Source organism: Phyllobates terribilis, unplaced genomic scaffold (genome assembly GCF_046119375.1).
Source record: "Phyllobates terribilis strain yellow unplaced genomic scaffold, ASM4611937v1 Scaffold_13__5_contigs__length_258822181, whole genome shotgun sequence".
In the NCBI taxonomy this organism is placed as follows: Eukaryota; Metazoa; Chordata; class Amphibia; order Anura; family Dendrobatidae; genus Phyllobates; species Phyllobates terribilis.
The window spans coordinates 207,998,337-208,012,043 of NW_027362773.1; the positions used below are offsets into that span (position 1 = coordinate 207,998,337).

Below are 13,707 nucleotides of genomic sequence, written 5' to 3' on the forward strand. Positions count from 1 at the left end.
CCCTACACTACTTGGGATGTACCACCCCCCTCCCACTCCAGCCAGGAACAGACTCGGTCGTACCTGCACATTTCTAAGTGGGAGTACCGTCGGCCTGTTCCTCGGAAATGGGATGTGTGTAGTGCATGCAGCCTACCGAGCTCAGTTCCACACTCCATCCTTACCCGGGAGTGGAATATCACACCTCTGGATTGAGGTGCAATACCCCTGTAGCAGCCGAATCCTCAGGGTGCTACAGGAGCAGTAGAGAGTCAGCGCTGGACCCAGTGGGGAAGGTGAGTAAAGTGCAGTTTGTTTGTTTTTTTTTTCAAACAAGTGTTAACAGGTAAGTGGATTCAACAGCGCAGAGAATGAGGAGACAGTGGTACTTAACCAACAACTATTTATTTGATTACCACAAATGAATATATATATATACAGGGTTCTCCAAAAGTAGGTGGACAGAAAGTGTAATAAGGTTATGAAGGGGGAGATTTATCAAACATGGTTTAAAGGGAATTCTAATGAAATTCTAATGAATCAAGTTGTTCCCCAGTTCCAGCAACAGCCTAATTCAAATGAACTTTATTTCCAACAAGATGGGGCCCCTCCACATTATTCAAGAGTAGTCCGCGAGTATCTTGATGAAACATTTCCTAATAAGTGGATTGGCCGAAGAGGCCCACTTGATTGGCCGGCACGTTCACCAGACTTGACCCCAATGGATTTTTACTTTTGGGGAGTACTCAAGGACAAAGTTTATAGTCGAAAACCAAAAAGTGTCAGTGATTTGAAAAATTACTGAAGAGATGCATTTCAAGAAATTAATACCCAAAGAGACTTGTGCAAAAAAGTTTGTTGAAGCGTAAGAGGCGACTTCAAAGCTGTGCAAATTGTAATGGAAAACTGTTTGAGCACCTGGTTGATAAAATTTAATGGCTTTTGTATTATTGTTCAGAATAAAATGTAATTGTCAATGTTATGTTTGTGTTAGTAAATATAATTTTAGATATAAATCAAAATAAATGTTATTATTTTCTGGCCACCTACTTTTGGACCACCCTGTATATATATATTATATAGCGCCCATGGAACAATATCAAGGATAAAAGTGAACAGTGGCAATACAGTAAATTATGGCACAATAAGAACACTGTAATACGGCTAGAACAGGGTATTTACACAATGTTATTTACACATTGTCGTCACTATTGTCACTATTATAATATAATATTGTCACTATTGTCGTCATCAACCTCTCGGTCCTAATAACTTGACCTAGGGTGCATCTCGGTCACTAACAAGCCCGTCACTGTTGTCACTCCCTAAGCAATATGACGAGCCATACAGACCCCAACAGGAGTCTATTTTACTCTCCGTTAGGCCATAAGTCTCATTGTGACATGCAGAAGTAGTGCTGTTGCAGAGTGTGACATGCAGAAGTAGTGCTGTTGCAGAGTGTGACATGCAGAAGTAGTGTGCTTGCTTTAAAAGCATTCAGCAACTATTAGAAGTAACACAAGCACATGAGACAGGAAGTGTTGTGCTACAGAAGCATCCAGCAACTAGAGGGGTTAACACAGTCACAGGAGAAGGGGAGTGTTTTAGCAGAGCCCCAGGGGGATTGTGGGGAAGTTGTTTACTGTCTGTCTGCAGCCAAAGGGAGAAGTGGTGTATGTGATCTGTATCTCACAGAAGTTCAGGAAAGAGAACAGGATTCAAGTTCAGGGTGAAGCTCAACACAGGTTAGATACCCTGCACTGTTAGTTCAGGAAGTCTATCATCGGGCAGGAAGATAAGGACTGGAAGGAATCCTGTCATAGGGATCATCTCCCTCATAAAACCCTCCCCCCTTCCATCTCCATGCAGAATAAAGAATGCTGTGTACAATTGAGTCCTTGTGAAGGAAAAGCCTGTGGTTGTGTATGCATTAAAACTGTGCTGTACTGTGCTACCGGATAATACACTGTGTACTGCTGTGCTGCAAAGGAGACTGTACTGTTATTACTGGAGCCTGTTGCTCAAAGAGATATTTGCATTGCACTGGCCGTGCCTCATTAAATGTTACTGTTCTACCGTTTATGAATACTCTTGTCAGATGTGTCTGGTCAGCAACTGAATCTATCGTGTGCCTGAAAGAAGCTGCAGCCTATGGTCGCCCTGAGTAACGGTTCCCCCAGGATTCCAATGAATTCATGTAACCGATCTTGCCCCTATCTGAACTTAGGCGGCGTGCGTGTAACATCGTATCGATGAGTCACTTGGCACACCCGACACGCTGGCCTTTTCCGTTTCCTAGAGAAAGGCTCCAACTGCCCCCTTTGTACCGTACATTTGCACTGGGGGTTGAAGCTCATACAATTGTCCTTCTTCTGCAGCCGGTCGTCTCTCCGGTACTGGCCCTGCTCACACAACTCGAGTCTCCCAACTCAGGTCTCTCTTCTCCGGGTCTTCCCTCAGGTCTGGTCTCTCGGGTCTTCACTCAAGTCTGGTCTCTTGGGTCTTTACTTGGCTCTGGTGTCCCGGATCTTCACTCGAGTTTGGTCTCTCAGGTCTTCACTCGAGTTTGGTCTCTCTGGTCTTCACTCGGGTATGGTCTCTCTGGTCTTCACTCGGGTATGGTCTCTTGGGTCTTCACTTGGGTCTGGTCTCTCAGGTCTGGTCTCTCTGGTCTTCACTTTGGTCTGGTCACTTGAGTCTGGTCTATCGGGTCTTCATTTGGGTCTGGTCTCTCGGGTCTTCACTCGGGTCTGGTCTCTCAAGTCTTTGCTCAGGGCTGGTCTCTCGGGTGTGGCCTCTCGTAATGGTGGCTATAAGCAAACTCTGCTGCTCAGACCTCTGTCCTGCTACAGGTCCAGGCGCCGACTCCTCCCCTTCTCTGTCTTCCCAGGCTTTTTATGATTATTAACTGTGCCACAGCTGTCAGCTGACCTTGTGCCTCCTCTAATCTTTTCCCTCAGGGGACATGCACTTCACTCTTCAGTTCCTACTAATGTAACTCTCTCTGCTTTCTCTTTTTTATCATCTTCAGTCAGCAGATGGCGATTTTCACTTGCAGACACTCGGTTTAGGCATTACTGAGTGTGTCTCCTCATTTGTCCACACAAACAGCAGCTGGTGGACAGGGGTTTTCTGAAACCAGAAAACCCCTTTAAGAAGGAGTTACCTTATTGATGTAAACTTTTTAAATGGAAAAAAGTAGAGGTGGTACTTTCCTGGCATTTTCTATGAATGGAAATGATTCTGAGCTGCAATACCACACACAACCTCCAGAAAAGGGGGGCACTATTTTTGGAAGAAAGCAGGTCTGTTTTACTAAACCTGAGTTACCTGAATGTTTCTCTTAATTTTAAAAATGGAAATCATCTCTTTGTGTGCTAATTCCATGGTGAAAATATGGTGGACCAGTCAGTACAAGCAGAGCTGCAGTGCAAAGCATGGAGGACTAAACAGAAGTGTTCTGTTAGTCAACTAAGAGTTGTGAATTTGGTCTAAGGGTCATAAAAAGTGTAAAAAGGGGGAATCAAACACCAGACCCTTCTGTCCTGGGATATAAAACTCACCCAGGTTCGTATTGATTTGTCTTGTGGACCCCTCGATGACTTTCCATTTCTATTTTCCATCAACACCCATAATGTATCCTGATTTTTCTAGTTTGCGGCTGGCATGGAATATTTTCTCAGTATATTCGCCTTTATGAAATGCATAAACGCCAGAGGGTATTTTTTAACTGTAATGACTCTAAAAGTGGTTAGTCCACTCGCGTCACCATGCCCCCGAAGGCATTCAGCCATGTCTAATGTGACAGCAATCACCCTCCCCGGAGACGTCTTTAAAAAAAAATGCTTCTTCGTTATAGCTCAACTGCACTGAATAATTAATAAAACATGGCGTTTTTTTTCTAAACTGCTTTGGCCTAAGAAATAAAATCTGATCTGACATTATTGGCTGTACATTACTGTAGCGGAGCGCTTATCTCCTGTGCTTCTGATTCTTCTGCCTCAAATTTTGGAAAAAGAAGTAGCTTGCTGGCAGTTATCACTGACATCCATATTAATCCTAATCAGGCTGCTTTCTGTGTCACAAGGTCACCCTGATAAAAGGGGAATTCTCAAATTTGGAAGTTGTCCCCTGTCAATGGGATAGGAGATCACTTCCTGACCGCAGTGACCCTCATCTATCCTGGGACCCATGGGTGGAGTGGTGGTCGCTTATGCACATCTCTGCTCCATTCTTTCTTAATGGGACCACCAGAGAGAGCTAAGTTGGTCTTCAGCACTCCCATAAGAATGAATGCAACAGTGCGCATGATCTATCACTGCTCCATTCACACAGGATTTTTCAGAGCTCCAGCTCTCAAGATCCTTGGAGGTGCCAGTGCTGGAACCCCTAACAATTGGGAAATTATCTCCTATCCTCTGGATAAAGGATGACTTCCAAACTTGAGAATACCCCTTTAAGTGATTTTTCTACACTCAACTAAAGCTGGCCATACACATTAGACAGCTATCAGTCAAACGATATTTCCATCTCTCCCAACTCCTCCATACACAGGAACACTCTCCCATTTCCCTCATAAACAGAAACACTCTCCCAACTTCCCCATGCATAGGAACACTCAGCTAGTTAGTCCTTGGTTGTATTTTTCAGCTTACCTCTACAACAAATAAAAGGATCTGCCATTGAAATTCTCCCAACATCTGTCCTGGAAGAGTCGGGAGGTCTCCCGTAAACATCAGATGACTGGCCGATTGGCGAGTTTGGCCAGTTGTTGTCTAATGTGTACGGAGGTCTTAAGGCCATGACTCTCAAGGACTCCATTACTTCTATTTTCTTTGAAACTCAAGTTTTCCCCGTATTGGTACATCGTGGATGTACATCAGATGTGCGGGCAGTCCGTGCATTGTGATCCAACATTAGACCGATTATCATGGACATCTGAAAGAGCCCTAATACTTCCCAGCAGTTTGAGTTAAGCCCTGAAATCACTGTTTCCTGGTTCCATCCAGGCTGAAATAATCTCCGACAGCCACAGTCTTGTAGCTCATGGACTGATTCAGTCTGGTTCAGTAAAAGAGTATGATTGCTATCCTTCAAAGGTTCATCTCAGCCCAACCGGCGATCCTCTGCTCCGCCTATAATCTCTCCCCATAGAAGTTTCAGGCCTTTCAGGTTCTACGTTCTTCATGCTACTTTCAAGTGGAACAGACCTAAACCTCCAAACTTCTTACAGCTTCTCCCTTGTGATAACTTGTTGGTGTAATGTATCCGCATCTTTTCATTACAGCCAGGCTCTTCTTGAGTTCATTCACCAACCCTACCTACCTCCCAAAGCCAAGAAGACAATCATTCCTACAGTCAACCACTCCAACCTTCAGTGGCACAAAACATGGAGAACCTTAAATATATGTGGCAAGATATGTTTATTAGATAAAGGGAATTATAAGAACAAGAAGTTCATGAATTTCTAGTGTTAAGGGCTTGTGGCGCCCCTGAGGGTTCGACCGCCACAGAGATGCTGCACCTCTTCAATGGGATGTGGTATCCCTCGTTCGAGGTAAGATCGGTGCAATGGTCAGGACCCTACCTCTACATCCAACACCACACTTCTCCCACCAGTAGGGGGGGCTAATAGGCACCAGGGTGCTGCCCCTCCCGGGATAATGGGAGACTGGGGAACCAAAAGATAGGGGGAACCATGTAGTGGGTGAGGGTGGAGGACGCACATTTAGGTTACACTTAATAATTCATATTTAATAAACAGTCATCTTGGGCTCGTGGTTCTTTGGTTGTGATCTTCATCACTGAACGTGGCTTTCTGTGTGAACCTGCAGATGAAGGAGACACAGCCCTCGTACTCTGGCCTTGAGTCGAGGAGCGGGTTTGAGTTAACGGCTGTCTCATACCGGTCAAGGTCCCTACCCAAGAAGGCCTGGAGCTTAGGAGTTTAGCTCCATCGCAAAAGGATCCCAGGGGGATGCAGAAGGAGCGGTATACGCCACCTGTCCTCGCTATTCTGATCTAGTCAGAGGGATTCCGGCTGCAAGAGGGGTACCGGCCCCCGACACCTGACTTTGCCACTCTACGTCCTAGTCAGGGAAGCCCGGCAGGCACAGAGGATCCCACCGGGTAACGGAAGGAGCGGAGCCGCCACCCGTACCCTTTTTCTGAGCGTAGTCCAGAGGGAGACCCGGCCTATCTACACACATAGACAGGAGAGGACTCAGTCTGAAGTCTAGGAACACTCTGGTGAGGGGTCCTGATCAAGCACTTGAATTACTCGGAGGTTGTCAGACCCCCGTTTCTGGTGACCGCAGAACTCCGTGAGGAGCAGGGAGAAGCCTTGCAGCTGCACGCTCTACTGTGAGTAAAAACTCTGGAAGTCAACCCCTATGGCCTCTGGACTCTTTATTTCTGCACCGCACAGCACCAGACCCCCTTCACTATGATTCCCTCCATCCTCGTCTCTGCCCTGAGGCCCTGATCTGCCTGTGGGGAGTAGTACATAGTTAGTAAAGCCGAATAAAGACTTGCGTCCATCAAGTTCGACCTGTTAGTTCTGTAATTGCTAAAGTTGATCCAGAGGAGGGCAAAAACCCCAAATGATTTAGCCAATCTTCACCTGAGGAAAAATTCCCTCCCGACTCTGAAACCAGCAGTCAGAATAAATCCCTGTATCAACCTACTATTTTATTTTATTTTTAAGTATATGCAGAAATCTGCCTGGTATCTAGAAATGCATCCAGTCCCCGCTTGAACTGGTTTAGTGAATCCGACATTACCGTCTCCTCACTCAGTGAATTCCATATTCTCACTGCTCTTACCGTAAAGAACCCCTTCCTATGCTGGTGCTGAAACCTTTTCTCTTCCAGTCTTAGTGAGTGCCCTCTTGTTACCGTAATATCCCTCCTTTTGAACAAATCCCGGCCAAGTTCTCTATACTGTCCCCTAACATATTTGTACACATTTATTATGTCCCCCCTCAACCTTCTCTTTTCCAGGCTGAATAGTCGTAGTTTTGCCAGCCTCTCTGGGTATTGCAGTCCCTCCATTCCCTTTATTAATTTTGTTGCCCTCCTTTGTACCTTTTCAAGCTCATTTATATCCTTTCTATATATTGGGGCCCATAACTGAGCACAGTATTCCAAGTGTGGTCTGACCAGTGCTTTGTACAGTGGAAGAACAATGTTCTCATCCTTTGCAGCTATACCTCTTCTGATACATCCCATTACCCTGTTTGCCCTTACAGCAGCGGCCTGACTTTGGGCACTCAAATTTAGTTTGCTATCAATCAAGATGCCCAAGTCCTTCTCCATCTCTGAATTCCCCAATGATTTCCCATTCAGTGAGTACTGGTGACTTCCATTTTTCCTTCCCATATGTATGACCTTACATTTCTCCTCGTTAAACCTCATTTGCCATTTAATGCTCCACCTACCCAGCTTATCCAAATCCCTCTGTAGGTCTGCACTGTCCTCTTTTGTATTAATTGTTTTACATAACTTTGTGTCATCTGCAAATATTGATATTTTACTATTTATCCCGTTGACTATGTCGTTAATAAATATATTAAATAACATTGGGCCTAGTACAGACCCCTGTGGTACCCCACTAGTGACGCTTACCCAATCTGAGTATATTCCATTTATAACCACCCTCTGCCTTCTATCCTTTAGCCAGTTAGCTACCCACTTGCAGACATTTTCCCCCAGCCCCATCATTCTCATTTTGTATACCAACCTATTATGTGGCACGCTATCGAACGCTTTTGAGAAGTCGAGATGCACGACATCCACTGGTTCCCCCTGATCTACTCGAGAGCTAACCTCCTCGTAGAAGTCAACGTCGGCTGCCACAACATCCCGCCTCAGAGGACTGCAGCAGCGCTGGTGGCCTTCACCAGGTACCACAGGTGGCGTAGTCGATAAGAACCACTCAACCCTGTAAGCCCATTACTTTTATGTGACGGCCCTGGGCACGGAACCGGGTCCAGGCCACGACTGCTCCCCTCCCCAACATCTGACCCGGCTCCAAGTTCCCCATCTCCCAGGGAGGGCTGCAAGCGTCACAGGCTCACTTGGCAAGGTGCATTCTTTAAGCCATAAGTCAGGGTGAGCAGCATGGACCAAAGGCGATGGCACAGCAGAGCAATGTTCACCCAAACAAACACTGGTTCTCAATGAAGTTGAGTAAAAAATTTGCAGAACACTGAATTAGTGTCTAAGTTAGTTGGAGCTTTTGGCTTGGGTCATCCTCTACTAATTTCAGGCCCATGTCCTTGACTCTTGAGGGCTTTGTCATGCTAGATATGGGAAGAACCCAGCATATGATGACAGGAAAAGGGGGAAAACCCAGCAACTAGGGAAAGGGGGAGTGGAGACCCCTAAGCAGACCTAATAACACCCTGACTCCCCTATCGTCCCCAAATAGGTTCCGCACCTATTGTCGAACAGGATACCTTAGCCCTGGCTGAATCTAGAGCTAGGCCCTAGGTAGGGAGGGGGAGGGGTGAGCACTACTCAGCCCCACTGCAACGAAAGACAAACAAGGGAAACAGACAAGGGGATACACTCAGCTTTGAGAAGACACCAGAGAGATAACGACAAAAATCCACAAAGGAAATCCAAGAAGAATCTAGCCGACTGCTAGAAGTGCAGACCTGAACAGAGGAATTTATTCTATCACCAGCAACTCTCTGGAGAAAGTGAGTGTATTTAAAGATCCAGCAAGGGTGTGTTAATTAGCAGCAGAAGGTGGAGATCACCGCTGGGTCCTAGAGAGGGAGGGATGATGAAAGGATCAAGAAGGTCTCTGCAAGGCCAAGTGCAGCAACTTTTTACAGCCGGATTCAGAATGACTGTCTGTCAAACCTGACACACCTGTGACAGGCATATGTTGCATAGGAAGAGTTGAATTTACCATTATTAGCCCTTCATACTGCTCTACAGCTGGATGATTTAACCATAGAGCGTACAATGACCTTTATATCCTTGATCCCATCTTTTGTAAATCTGTTCTCCATTCCAAACGTCTGAAGATACCGTATAAATTAAATATTGCATACACAGTACTGCGCCTGAATATCTTTCCTTAGTGTGTATGTGTTTTTCATCATTTCCAAAAAAGAATGATTTTTTTTTTTTAACTTGGCCTTCAGAAAAGCGTGCCGCTGGAGTAATGAATGAAGAATTTGGATGGAGAGCCCCATGGGGCTACATTCTGGAAGATTTCAGAGGCGCTTACGCATTATTTTCAGATTCAAAGTGTCAAGTCCCTCCCGCTGAAGTTCAATGTACAAAGCTGGCGAGGAGAGACGCTGCCCGTCTGCTTCACACTGTGACCTACCTGATCTGGGTCACCTCGTACGGAGAAGGTAGCCTGTGGGACGGAGAGAAATAAGTAATTAAGATGTATCTAGGACAATGTGTACTAAACAAGCAAAAACAGAGCAAACTTTCAAGCAGCACAAGCCGTGGGCATATGGCTCGTATAATTCTGCTGTATTATTTCCCAGAAAATGTATCTTGGCTAGAAGATTATATTTTTATGGTGGCTCAGATTTATATATGGAAAAAAAATGGGGTATATGGCTTTGCAGAGACTAGGAGATATATGACACAAAGAAGGAATGGGGCAAGCTTTTTAGGAAATAAGAATATAAGGTTTTAAAGAAAGACGCAAAATATCAGACCACTGGATATATGGCTTCTCGGAGTAATGGGTATATTGCCTTAAAATAATGAATTATATGTGTCAGGAAATGATTATGAGATAAAGGGAATTATTAGAACAAGAGGTATATGATTTTCTAGTGTTAAGGGCTCACCTGGTAAGGTGGATTCTCTAAGGCATAGGTCCATAAATATATATTTTTCTTACTTAGTGTAAATGCCGCTTTTCTCCTGAATCCGGCGATGTTTTTCTTTTGTTCCTGCGCCTCTCCGTTCCTGAGATATGGCCCCATATGTATTGTATATAAACTTAGACTCTGTATCTAAGTGGGCGTGGTCCTCATCACTTCTCTTTGGGCGTCTTCTTAATGATCACACCCACTTAGCTAAAAGGTTAGATTTACATGCAGGGAAGAGGGGGTCATATTTCCGGAACAGATAGGAGCAGGAACAAAAGAAAAACATCACCGGATTCTGGAGAACCATGGCATTTGCACCAGATAACATAATTGCATATTTGTTGAAAGTGAAAATTCCCCTTTAAAGGGTATAAATTACCTATATTATTTTTTAGATACTATACATATTCTTTTTTTTAATTTTTCTCTTTATTTTTAATATAGATTTTCTTATTGTTTTTTTAGCACATGGATATGTGATCGGCCATCTTGGCCTAGCCTCTGTTAACAGCATGTATTATAGCAACTATAAACAGGCTTTGACTTCAATGGGAGAGCTTTCTAGACATGTGCTGTGATCTCTGGTCATTGTGCAGAGAGGGGGAGGAGGTGTACTTTGACCATTAATTATTGTGAATGGTGAATCTGGTGTTATCCATATAGACGTATTACAAGTCATTGTAACTCTGACTGTGATGATATTGAGACGACTACTGAAAAGTGATCTCTTTAAAACAGGAATCATTAGTAACCAGTGCGAAAATTACAATAGTTTCGTTTTTCTAACAATATATAGTAATATGTCAAATAAAAAAATTGCCAAACTTTTTTCAAAGATACTTGTAAAGTAAAAGCTTGATTGAAATAATAGGTCATTTTCTGATGACACATTCTCTTTAAGACATATATGGGCCAAGGATTTATGACGTTTATGATAGACTGCTATGTGGCTTCATTGGATCTATGATCTTTATGGCTTTGTAGGAATAAGAATAAGGATCCTTTTACAGAGGTAGATTAACTTTGCATAACGCGCGCTGATTGATGATGACGGAAGTCGATCGGTGATGGTTTACTTTTATTTTCATGTAAGAACATCACTTTCATTATTTTTGGCACCATGTCCCTGTTTTCAAAAGGGGTTTCTGCTACCAGAAAAATTATGATTTTACATTTTCTCATTTACGTTTTAGCACTGGTCACGTTTGTAATGGGCACTGATTGGGTAAGAATGGCCAAAACCACCTATGGGAACAATGGGCTTATGACTCCGCTAACCACTGAATTTTACATGTTGCTTTACCATAGCCCAGAAACACATTACATGCCATGTTCAAATGGGTGATAACAGACAACTTAAAAAAAAGATGAACTTTTTATATTCCCCGATTAAAATTCACTGGCCCGAACAGAGGCGATCAATAGCTAATTTCAATTTCCATAATAGAGCTGAACATAATGGACATGTCGTATGTTTGCGCATTTATTTCTAGATGTAATTACTAGAAGGACATCCATCTAATAGATCAGATTGGGAGGGGAAAAAAAAAGAAAAAGAAAAAATATTCCGACAGGTTGTTTATCAAAGTCAATACAGCATTCTTACGGTAAAGTGATGGGACAGAAGACGGAATAACAACCTATTCTAGCTGATATTTACATTGTGCTGAGGAAAGGAAAGGAAAGGCCGGAGCAGAAAATGTTCCCATCTGAATAAAATGAGTAGACAAACATTGAAAACCAATTAAAAAGAGCCCGAGTGATTCCGACATTTCTTCTCCATGGTTGTCCACCAGTAGATGGGTAGGAGATATGTTATTACGGGTTACTAAGACCAATTTATGACAATACATCACATTTCATGAAGATTAAAAGGGCTTCCTCCATGAGAAACAGACCTTTGTGACCAGAGGTGCCCTTGTTGCACCTCTAACTACATCTGTTAACTGTATGAAGACGAACGATCCTTTTTATGATCATTCGCCCCGGGAAAATTTTTCATATTCTTCATATTGCACATTTACACAAAGAGGATGTGATGTGATCAACGATGATCTTAAAGCCCACATAAAAGACGTGAGTATTTGCTTAGCTGATCCGTTTACCCAAGGTGATTATCGGTAATAAACGTTCCTACGATTGTTCCTCCAGGTGATCATTGGTCCAATGTAAGAGGACCTTAAGTTTCCAAAAATGACCACGGATTATGGTCATTACAGCTTCAGTAGTAGTTGAGACCTACTTTTCCATATTTTCTGTGCAAGTATGGACACTCGTTAAGAAGAATTTCCATTAAGGGGTTTAGGAATATTAGGTGATGACCTCCTTAGAATGCCTGACATTTCTTGGTATCATTTTTGGGGGAAAAAAAACAGAGGAAAGTCCGGAAATAACTAAGAAATAGAGAGAATAAAAAATGAAATCAAACAAAGTAATTTTCTAGGAAGAGAAAGCGATGGTCTATCCTTAAGATGGAAAGACCATATGTGATCAAGGAGGGTTTAGGGTCTCAGGGGTTCCCATCACTCAGAAAAATAAAAGGGACATTGCTCTAGTGGACTCTGTGATCCTTTTAATGTTTTGCTATTGCCCATGGTCAAGGTCTACTGATCATAGGGGTTCCAGAAATCATCCATCGGTCAATCAAATATTGATGGCTTATTCTAAAGACCATCCTGAAGAGAATTGTAGCTGGGAAAACACAAATTTTGCCCACATGCTGGAGATCAGCCAGTAGTTCACGATTGCCGTCCCAGTAGATATTTTGCTTAGGGTTGCAAAAATCCAAAAAGTTTCACACATTTCTTCTTCCTTATAAGTTTAGTGTTACGTAGTGCCCAGTTTTAAGTTTCACCAGTGGAAAAAAAAAAAGAATCTGACATACATTTTATCTGGTTTCCTCCATGAAACCCAGTGGCTTCAAGCCTCAGTGATGTGAAGAACAATCAGAGGAAGGAAGTGTACTGGGTGGGATCAGGCTTATTCCAAAGTGGACTACGTTGGATATTTTGGAATTCACAGACTCCTGAACTGACCTGAATCTTTTGTTCCTTCGTGTTCCTGTGATCGGTGGATTATTTCTTCTATTTCTTCTATTTTTACCATTTTTCAGATCCGAATCTTTTGGGGTGTCTTCCTATCATACAGGTATGTGGTCTGATTGATTTTGAATTGTATTGATTTATTCTGCTCTTCATAACCTCCTTAGTTGTCTGAACAATGGTCTGAAATTACTTTGAAAAGTCGGGAGGTTCCTGTTTTTGGCAGTGAACCCTACACTGGTGTTGGACCAAGTCAACTCCTCTTTCTTTCGAACCCCTCTTTCAATGTTTACCCTTGTTTTGATGGCTGGATCTTGGCACTGGTTTCTGATTTCATTGTTTATAGCTGGTAATTGGGGTTTTGTCACTGAGAATCCCTCTGAAAAATGGGGCTTGGAAAGCCACAATGTTAATGTAATGGGGGAGTAAAAATTAATGGACATCATTCAAATCTAAGGTCTTTTGGTGTTTTTATTGGACGCCTGTAGAGCTTTAGAGCAGAGAACCATGATGGATCTGATTCCTGACCTCAGCTGCAACTAGTAGGTTGATACAGGGATTTATTCTGACTGCTGGTTTCAGAGTCGGGAGGGAATTTTTCCTCAGGTGAAGATTGACTAAATCATTTGTGGTTTTTGCCCTCCTCTGGATCAACTTTAGCAATTACAGAACTAACAGGTCGAACTTGATGGACGCAAGTCTTTATTCGGCTTTACAAACTATGTTACTATGTTACTATGTTCTAGAAGGAGAAAACCCATCTAATAACTCAACATAGCCTCAGAACATAGATAAAAGGGTTGTCCGAGATTGATTATCCTAACGTATTAAGCTATA

General features: G+C 43.1%; 1 protein-coding gene across 4 annotated transcripts in view; it reads left to right on the plus strand.

Annotated features, from left to right (window-relative positions):
* CDH5 (cadherin 5) overlaps window positions 1-13,707 on the plus strand; it is a 171,200-nt gene that overhangs the window by 93,082 nt on the left and 64,411 nt on the right. Inside the window, exon 1 of one of the 4 annotated variants that reach the window (XM_073659160.1) lies at window positions 12,727-12,976. The exons of the other annotated variants lie outside the window; for them this stretch is intronic. The gene's annotated coding sequence lies outside the window, so the exon portion shown is untranslated. Of the gene's footprint in view, window positions 1-12,726; window positions 12,977-13,707 lie in introns of those variants that run through there. 4 annotated transcript variants of the gene reach the window in all.